Here is a 10,034-nt window from a genome sequence, read left to right as displayed (position 1 = left end):
TTTTGGTCCCGGTTTGCGTGTACCACCGTGTTTGCCTTCGAAAGACTTCTTCGCTGGAGCTTCTTCATCCATTCTGCCAACATGACCTAACCAACGTAACCGTTGTATTTTAATACGTGAAACTATACTATCATCGTCATACAGCTCATATAGCTCGTAATTCATACGACGCCTATATTCTCCTTTAACGCAAACTGGTCCATATATTTTACTCAAACGCTCCAAGCATTGCCTCATCTGCTTTCACAAGTACCCATTCCTCGGAACCATATAACAAAACAAGTAGTATCAGTGTCTTGTAGAGTGTTATCTTCGTCTGTCGAGATGTGGTCTTGTTTCTTAACTGCTCACTTAATCCTTCGTCTATCGAGATGTGGTCTTGTTTCTAAACTGCTTACATAATCCTAGTAGAGTAGCATCTGTTGACCAGTATTATTCTTCGCTTTATTTCGAAACTGGTGTCGTTCGTTTCGGCGGTACCGAGGCAGATTAGGTTACTGACCATCTCAATGTTGTGGTTCCCAACGTCGTCAATTTTCTTTATCCGCTCGGTTTTACAAGGCGTTTTGGGAGTTTAAACCTCCATTTCGTCTTGTCTCCATTTACTGCCGGACCCATTTTTACTGATTCTCTTTCGAATCTTTCAAAGGCTGCAGTTACTACTACCGGCGACAGACCTATGATATCGATATTGTCGGCATATGCGAGTAGAATGTGTCTCTTGTGAGTAGTGTGACATATCTATTCACATCTGCACCTCGTATAATCGTCTCCAGCAGGATATTAAAGAGATCATACTTTAAGCTGTCTCCTTGTCTGAAACCCTCGTTTGGTATTGAATGGTTCGAAGCGATTCTTTCCTATTCTTAACGTGTTTCAGTAAGTGTCATTCTGCAGAGCCTTATTATTGGGTTGCCCAAAAAGTAATTTCGGATTTTTTAAAAGAAAGTAAATGCATTTTTAATAAAACTTAGAATGAACTTAAATCAAATATACTTTTTTTACACTTTTTTTCTAAAGCAAGCTAAAAGTAACAGCTGATAACTGACAGAAGGAAGAATGCAATTACAAAGTCACAAGCTGTGAAAAAATTTGTCAACGCCGACTATATGAAAAATCCGCAATTACTTTTTGGGCAACCCAATAATTTTGCAGGGATACCAAACTCACATGGCTTGAAATACCTTTGAACATATAAAAAATACAAATTTTGTGCATGAACATTCCACTAAGGAACAGGGGCAAACTTCTCACATATCAATGAGTGCAAGCTCAATGATAAGGGACCTCCTTTATATAGCCGAGTCCGAACGGCGTGACGCAGTGTGACACCTCTTTGGAGAGAAATTTTGCATGGCATAGTACCTCACAAATGTTGCCAGCATTAGGAGGGGAAAACCACCGCTGAAAAATTTTTTTCTGATGGTCTCGCCATGATTCGAACCCAGGCGTTCAGCGTCATATGCGGACTCCTCCTATTTGAACGTATAGGGCTATCGAAAACGGCTTTGTAGTCAACAAAAAGATAGTAGGTGTTGATTTGTCCTTCGCAGTCTGAATATCTGGTCTATGGTGGATTTACCAGGTCTAAATCCACATTGATAGGGCCCAATTATTTAATTGACTTTAGGTTTTAGACTTTCACACAGTACACTCGAGTGTATCTTGTATGCGATAGGGAGGAGACTTACGTACGGGTCATAGTATGCTGAGGTTCCAGTCATCGGGTATGCGTTCTTCTAGCCAGATCGCGCAGACAAGCTGTTGTTCTTACCATATCCTCAGCACACTATTTTCACCAGATTTCCTTCTTTGTCTCTGCAGGAGGATGTGCCTGTGCCAAAACCACCAGTTTGATGGTTAATTCTTTGGGAGAATTTTTGGTCTTTATTCTGGCCCCTGAACATCTCGATTCGCTCACACTCACGTCTTTTTATTTCCCTCTTCTACCTGGGCAATTGACGTTTCTCCTTTCTCTCGACACCGTTCCTTCGCTTGACGAGTTGGTACAGACTGTAATGTTGCCCTGTGTGCCGCATTCTTGGCTTCAGTAGCTTTTCGGCACTCCTGGTCGTACCATGGGTTCGTTGGTGGAGGCTTTTGGTACCCAAGTACGGATGTTGCGGCTCTTTCCATGGAGTGGGTAATGGCGAGGTGGATTAATAATGGTGGTCTCACGCGAACAACTGAGAACAACCGACTAGTTTGATGTTGTTGTTGTTGTAGCAGTTTATTGTGTTCTATCTTCCGTCTGCTTGATTCTGTTGAGTGTCAAGACCCAGGAACTCCGCGACTAAGATGGGGTGCGTCCACAGGGATCTGGGTCTGAGTCGAGTGGGTCTGGCCGGGCAGTTAAACAGGTGACGTGTATCGTGCGGTCCCTGGTTACAATCGGGACATACATCTTGCACGACGGCATCAATCCTAGCTCTGTGGGAATTGAGGCGGCTGCATCTACCGGAACGTAATTGAGCCAGAACTACTCTGGTTTGCCGGGGGAGGTCGATTTCTTCGGGTGCAATGGGTGGCGGTCGTTCTCCAAGGACTACATTCACCCGGTAGCCAATTACCGCGTCTGCTACCGTGTCTGCATGAATGTTGCGCCGAACCTCACGCTCTAGATCGTGTAGATCTACCTTAAGGCTTCTGGGCGGTGGGTATCTATCCACAAGATGATGATTTGGATGGTTTCTGCCTAACAGCCGAAAAGGTATTGCTTAGACAGCATATAGTTATGTCTTCGCACTGGTAGGATCTTTGTCTCCTGATGGAGGTGGTCCACATGAGAACTGAGGAGACAGCCCGTCGCAGTTCGGAGCGCGGTATTCTGACAGATCTGAATATTATTCCACTGCGTGTCACAAAGTTGACGTGACCACACTGGCGCTGCATAACTTACCACAGACCGGCCAATTGCTTTGTACGTGGTCAACAAGGTTTCTTTGTCTGCACCCCAAGTGCTGGCAGCGAGTAACTTGAGGACCTTGTTTCTACTTTTGACTTTATTGCAGATTGCTGTGGCATGTGGGGAGAAAGTGTAGGAGCTGTCAAATGTGACGCCAAGTATTTTGGGACACTTGATGTTCGGAATCATTTCTCCATCGACCATCACAGTCAGCTCAGTATTCACCTCACGCGTATTTGTAGTGAACAGTGTGGCTGAAGATTTGGTGGCGGATATCTTCAGATTTCTTGCAGCGAAATATGAGGCAAGCTCGTTGAGGTAGACGTTCAACCTATCGCAGATGTCATCAATGTGTGTGGCGCCTGATGCCATGATCGTACAATCGTCCGCATATGATACGATCTCTATGCCGTTTGGAGGGGGTGGAATGGAGGATAGGTAGAGGTTAAACAGTGCCGGAGATATCACCTCACCTTGGGGAACTCCCTGTTTCACTCTACGGTGTTTCGACTTCTTATCCCTAAATTCCACAAATGACTGACGACCACACAGATAATTAGAGACCTATCGTTTCAGGCCTGGCTGGAGGGACGTGTTGGCGATGTCCTCAAATAATTTGGCGTGGTTGACCGTGTCGAATGCCTTCGATAGGTCCAGTGCCACGAGGACCGTCCTATCACATGGCCTGGGTTGATTGAAGCCACGGCAAATGTGTGTGGTGATAGCATGCAAAGCTGTTGTTGTGCTGTGCAGTCTCCGAAATCCATGTTGATGCTCGGCGAATGGAAATTCTCCTACGAGGCTCGGGAGGAGTAATGCCTCAAGCGTCTTTGCCACTGGTGAGAGAAGGGAGATTGGTCTGTACGACTCGCCCAAACTCGGGTCTTTTCCAGGCTTTAGTAGCGGGATCACTCTGCCCATTTTCCAGACATCGGGAACTATAAGAGTGTTCAATGACAGATTGAGGACAGTGGTAAGGTACTGAACTCCAGGTGAATCCAGATTCTTCAGCATCAATGTAGAGATTCCGTCGGGGCCCAACGCCTTGGAAGATTTGGCGCCACGGATGACATTCGTAACTTCGACCACGGTAAATTGTGATGGCTGTTCATTGGCTCGGAGACCACGAATACGGCGAATGGCTCTCCTCCTTGCCCTGTCTCTCTTGGGATGCACAATAAATTCACGGTTGAACAACCTGGCGCATCTCTTCGGATCAGTCACGGTTATCTCGCCAAAAGTGACTGAGGTCCTGTCGTCCCGTCTACCGGGGTTCGAGAGAGACTTAACAGTGGCCCCCAGTTTGCCTGCACCGGTGCCTAAGTTACATTGCTCCAAGTGTTCCAGCCACAAATTCCGCTTATGTTCGTTGACTACCGTTTTTTTCAGATTCAGCTCGCTGATTCTGGGGTTAGCGGGGTCCATAGCACGAATCCCATAACGCTCGTCTGCGAGTACCACTGCTTGCGCCGGGAAATTGGGTCGCACTTGGGGTATTCGACCGGCTGGTATGAAGCGAGCGGCTGCTGCGTTGATGATGGCTCGGAATTTCCTCTTGGCCACAAGCACATCGGAGGGGGGTGGCAGGTTAATGAAGCGGCGATTGGTATACTCTCTGAAGCCAGTCCAATCGGCCTTCTTATAATTGATGAACGTCCGGTGCTCAGAGGTTATGAAGTCGGGTGGTCGGTCGATGGTGAGAATTATGGGGAGGTGGTCTGACCCCAAAGAGATAACGGCTTGCCAGGAGACGTCACTCAGGAGATCAGGGGATGCAATTGAGATGTCTGGCGAGCTGCTGCACCTCCTCGTAATCCTAGTGGGGCATCCTCATTCACCGTGCAAAACGTGGAGCTATCTACTGCTCTGCCACGCTGGTCGTTACCTAGGGGAGAATGCCATGACGTGTGATGTGCATAAAATCCCCCAAACCAGACGACTATGGCCAGATAGCAACCCACTTATGTCGGGGTTGTAAGCCTGGCCATTAATCGGGACACAGCTACCAACCGGCGGTATATACACGTTGTATTGGGTTGCCCAAAAAGAAATTGCGGAGGCAGTACCAGACCTGACTGCTACTCCCATACATTCCATGTATGGGTCACTAGCGTCAAGCGCAGGCGAGATAGGTCTATACTGCACGGAATGGTGTATAACGAAGGCCAATCCCCCAACTCCATTCCTAGAGCGATCCTTACGTAGCACATTGTAACCGTGACAACTGTGCAAGCTGCAGTTGTTGGTCAGCTTAGTCTCCTGGATCGCTGTGACCGATATGCTCTTCCGACTCATAAAGTATACGATCTTGCCACGCAGTCCGTTGCAGTTTAACTGCAAGAACGATACACTTCCCGGCACTGGCCTGGCAATAGTAGGGCTAGGGTGCTGTCGTTGCATAAATTGCCGTACGGGAGAGGTCGGGGGGTCACATAGTCCGACGACGAGGACGTCGAAGGCGACGACGGCGACGCTTGTGACCCACTGCTGGCACAGCACCTTGCGACATAGCCAGTATGCCTATACTCCCGTAGTGAAGTTAGGCCAGAGCAAGAACGAAAATGTACCCACTCCATGCACCGGTTACACCTCACCGACCGATGATGAAGGCGGTTCTGGCAAACCGAACAGAACCAGGGACCGGGGTTCTTTTCAATTCCGGCACGGACCAGAAGCGTGCGGAGAAGGCACTCCGGGATGTGCCTCTCCCATGACGAAAAAAGACGAACACGTACACTGAGGCGGCAGCTCTTGCCGATGAGGATTCCATCGGGTCAATCCGGTGCATACAACCGGCTGCCATGGGATTGACTAGTTTGATGGTATTAAGATGTCAGTTCTGTTTTACGTTCGCTGCAAACCACACCATTTTTTGCACGTTCTCTTTGTTGGTGTTTCTCTTTCTCTCATTTTGCCTGAACACGCACACACACGAGGGCAAGATTCTTAGATGGGTTGAAAACATTGTCATTATTGAAATGACATTTTGATGACGAGATGGCGGATTACACCATATGATTTGTGGTTGTTGTACAATGTACATCATATGATTTGTGGTTGTTGTACAATGAGACCACCTTTAATTGTTTGCCATGGTGACAACCCTTGAAAGCATTGAAGGCCTAATTTTTGTTTGTTTTATTGATTTCAATGGTTTGTTTCCTAAATTAAATATAGCAAACAATAAGTGCAGATAAAACAAGTAAAAAGGCATTAAGTTCGGCCCGGTCGAACTTTGGCGGATGTAAACCACCTTTTGTCATAATCCGATAAAAAAATGCATAATTCATGCAAGCATAGCAGCTATATCGAAATATATCGCAGCTATATCCAAATCTAGACCAAATTGCAGAAATATGTCGAGGGGCTTAACACAACTCACTATCCCAAATCTAGGAGAAATCGGACTATAAATGCGCCTTTTATGGGCCCAAGACCTATATGGCAGCTATATCCAAATCTGGACCAATCTGGGCAAATTTAAGAAGGATGTCGAAGGGCCTAACACAACCCGCTGCTCCAAATTTCGGTGAAATTGGACAATAAATTCGCCTCTTATGGCAAGACCTTATCTGGACCGATATTGGAGAGAGATCGGTCTGTATGGCAGCTAAAGCCAAATCTGGACCGATCTTGGACAAATTGAAGAAGGATGTCAAGTGACCTTACAAAACTCGGTTTCCCAAATTGCATCAAAATCGGATAATAAATGTGGCTTTTATGGGCCTAAGACCTTAAATCGGCAGATCGGTCTATATGCGGGCTATATCAAGATATATTTTGATATAGCCAACCTTCGACCTTAGCCTTACTATGGACAAAAAAAGAATCTGTGCAAAGTTTCAGCTCAATATCTTTATTTTTGAAAGACTAGCGTGATTTCAACAGATAAACGGATGGACATGGCTAGATCGTCTTAGATTTTTACGACGACCAAGAATATATATACTTTATAGGATCGGAAATTGATATTTTGAGGTGTTGTAAACGGAATGACAAAATGAATATACCTCAATGCTTCGGTGGTGGGTATAAAAACGTGTTTTGGTATGGAAACAAAAACATTTGATTGGTATAAAATTTAGCTCGCAAAACAATTAAGAATTTCCGCGTCTATTCCGAAAGCAGATTAGAATACCAACTCATACGGGACAACATTTTGCTAATGTCGCCCCAACCATCTCATAGTGTTACACTTTTTTCATTTTCAATCATACATGTTCATAGTCCATATGTTGTCATTTCAACCAAATAATACGGTAAAAATCGCATCCTCGTATTCACATGAAGAACTTCCTAGCAATATATCTACACCAAAATAACGGCGTTTACTGATTATTAAAGAAGACAATTATTATAGAAAACAAAATTTGTTCAATGATTGAATAAAAGCGGCAAAATATTAATAAATATATATCATTTGTCTCTCATTTATACAGCAACCACGAATCATATGGTGCAATCGGCCATCAAGATTTCATTTCGTTGTTATCAACACAACTAAAGAAACTTGCGCTCGTATGTGGACGTGTCCAGGTAAAATGAGAGAAAGAGAAATACAAAAAAAGTCAACGCCCAAGAAAATGGGGTGGTTTGCTGTGAATGTAAACACAGAACTGACATTTTAATACCGTCAAATTGGTCAGTTGTTTGCCGGTGTTCGAGTCAGACCACCTTTATTAATCCATCTTGGGTTGTCACTAGAAATTTTCGTCATTTCCTCACAAAAAGCGGAGTACTACTTTTTCGCTAACGTTTCGCCGAAGATTTTTTATGGAGTTTGACAGCATTCCGCCCGAAATGCTGAACAAAATACTCAGCTTATAAGTGTAACATTTTCTTCAGAATCGAAATCACCATATGATATCTGCACAAAAATATCTAATCGGCAAAGTTAAGATTTTGTTTTGTGACCAAAAGTCACCACCGATGTGTTTCTCTCTGGACCCATTCATAAGTGACTAAAATTGTCCATAACAAGTAAAAGGGTGCTAAGTTCCGCCGGGCCGAATTTTGGGAATCCACCACCATGGATTCTGCTAAAAATTTTTACAAAATAAATTTAGTTGAAGGGCATAATTTTATTCTACATACCATACTTCTGTAAAACCAGCAAAAATTAAAGCTTCTAGGAACCGAATGATCGAGAGACCGGTTTACATGGACTGTATTTGGCACAGTTGTTAGAAGTCATAGTCATCAAGCGTCTAGTTTTACGCGTTTTACCGCAATCGTGATTTCGACAGGCGGACGGACAGGCTAGATCGAATCAGAATGTCGAGACGATCAAGAATATATACTGCATGGGGTCCTAGATCAATATTTCGAGGTGTTACAAACGGAATGACTAGGTAAGTATACCACCATAGGAAGGGGGTATACTAATCTAGTCATTCCGTTTGTAACACCTCGAAATATTCGTCTGACCCCATAAAGTATATATATTCTTGATTGGCTCGACGTTCGGAGTCGATCTAGCCATGTCCGTCCGTCCGTCTGTCGAAATCACAATAGCGGTCGAACGCGTAAAGCTAGCCGCTTGAAATTTTGCACAGATACTTTATATTGATGTAGATCGGATTGCAAATGGGCCATATCGGTTCAAATATAGATATAGCTCCCATATAAACCGATCTCCCGACTTGACTTCTTGATCCCATACAAGCCACAATTTTTGTGCGATTTGGCTCAAAAGCTGCATGCGGTGTTCTGTTACGACTTCAAACCACTGTGGCAAATACGGTTCAAATCGGTCAATAAGCTGATATAGCTCCAATATAAACTGGTCTCTCGATCCCCCTTCTTCCTGGTTCCTAGAAGCTCTAATTTTTGCTGACTTGACGTTTGGAATCTTATATATAAAAATCAATTTGTGTTTGTTTGTAGGTTTGTTTGTTTGTATGTTCCTTATAGACTCAGAAACGGCTGAACCGATTTTCTTGAAATGTTCACAGATGGTGCATAATGATCCCGTGGTGAAAATAGGGTACTACATTTGAAAGGTATTTAGGATAAGAAAATGTATCTGATATCCAATTGTCGGACCAAGTGTTAGGGGGACCACCCCAACCCCCTAAATCGGACATATTTAACGACCACGGCAATATGGGACTCAAATGAAAGGTATTTGCGAGTAGAATACGAATCTAATAACCAAATGTGGGATCACGTTTCTGGGGGTCCACCCCTTCCCCAAAACACCCCCCAAACACGACTTTTTTACTGACCATGGAAATATGGGGCTTAAATAAAAGGTATTTGAGTGTAGAATTCGAATCTGATATCCAAATATGGGACCAAGTGTTTGGGGGGAGGGCGCCCATTCCCAAAAAAAATCCCCCAAAGGGGACAAATTTACGACCATAGGAATATGGGACTCAAACGAAAGGTCTTTGGGAGTAAAGCACGAATTTGATATCAATATTCGGGAAAAGTGTCTATGGGGCCACCCCACCCCCACAACACCACCCAAATAGTAAGTATTTTCTGACTATTGCAATATGAGGCTCAAATAAGAGAGTTTTTAAAGTGGAACACGAATCCTATATATATTTTCAAGGCCAACTCACTGAGTGGCCGCCCATCCCCCAAAACAACTCTCAAGCCGGTCATATTTGCCGACTATGGAAATATGGGGTTCAAATTAAAGGTATGTGGGAGTGGACCACGTATCTGATATCAACATTAGGGACCAACTGTCTAGCTGACGTTCCACCACCATAACAACTCCCATTGGACGTATTTGCTCACCAAGACAATTTGGGTCTTAAAAAGAGTGGAACTAAATATTCATAGTTTTTAGGGCCAATACCCCGAACCGGACATATTTGCTGACTTTTGCAATAAGGAGTTTAAATGGAATTAGAAAACGAATTTGATATCCAATTTTGATGTCAATGGCAATATGGGGTTCAAATAAATGTATATAGATATATGAGAATAAAGCACGTTGCTGATATATTTTACGGGCTTAGAATTTGGGGGACCATTCCCCAAAACATCCCTAAATCGGGCATATTTACCGACCATGACAATGTGGGCCTTAGTGAAAGGTATTGGGGGGTAGAGCAAGAATTGATACCCATTTTCGGGACCAATTTTCTAGGGGTCTATCTATTTTTCCAAAATA

This window comes from Stomoxys calcitrans, chromosome 1 (assembly GCF_963082655.1).
Source record: "Stomoxys calcitrans chromosome 1, idStoCalc2.1, whole genome shotgun sequence".
Classification (NCBI taxonomy): Eukaryota; Metazoa; Arthropoda; class Insecta; order Diptera; family Muscidae; genus Stomoxys; species Stomoxys calcitrans.
This window is presented reverse-complemented; position numbering follows the sequence as displayed.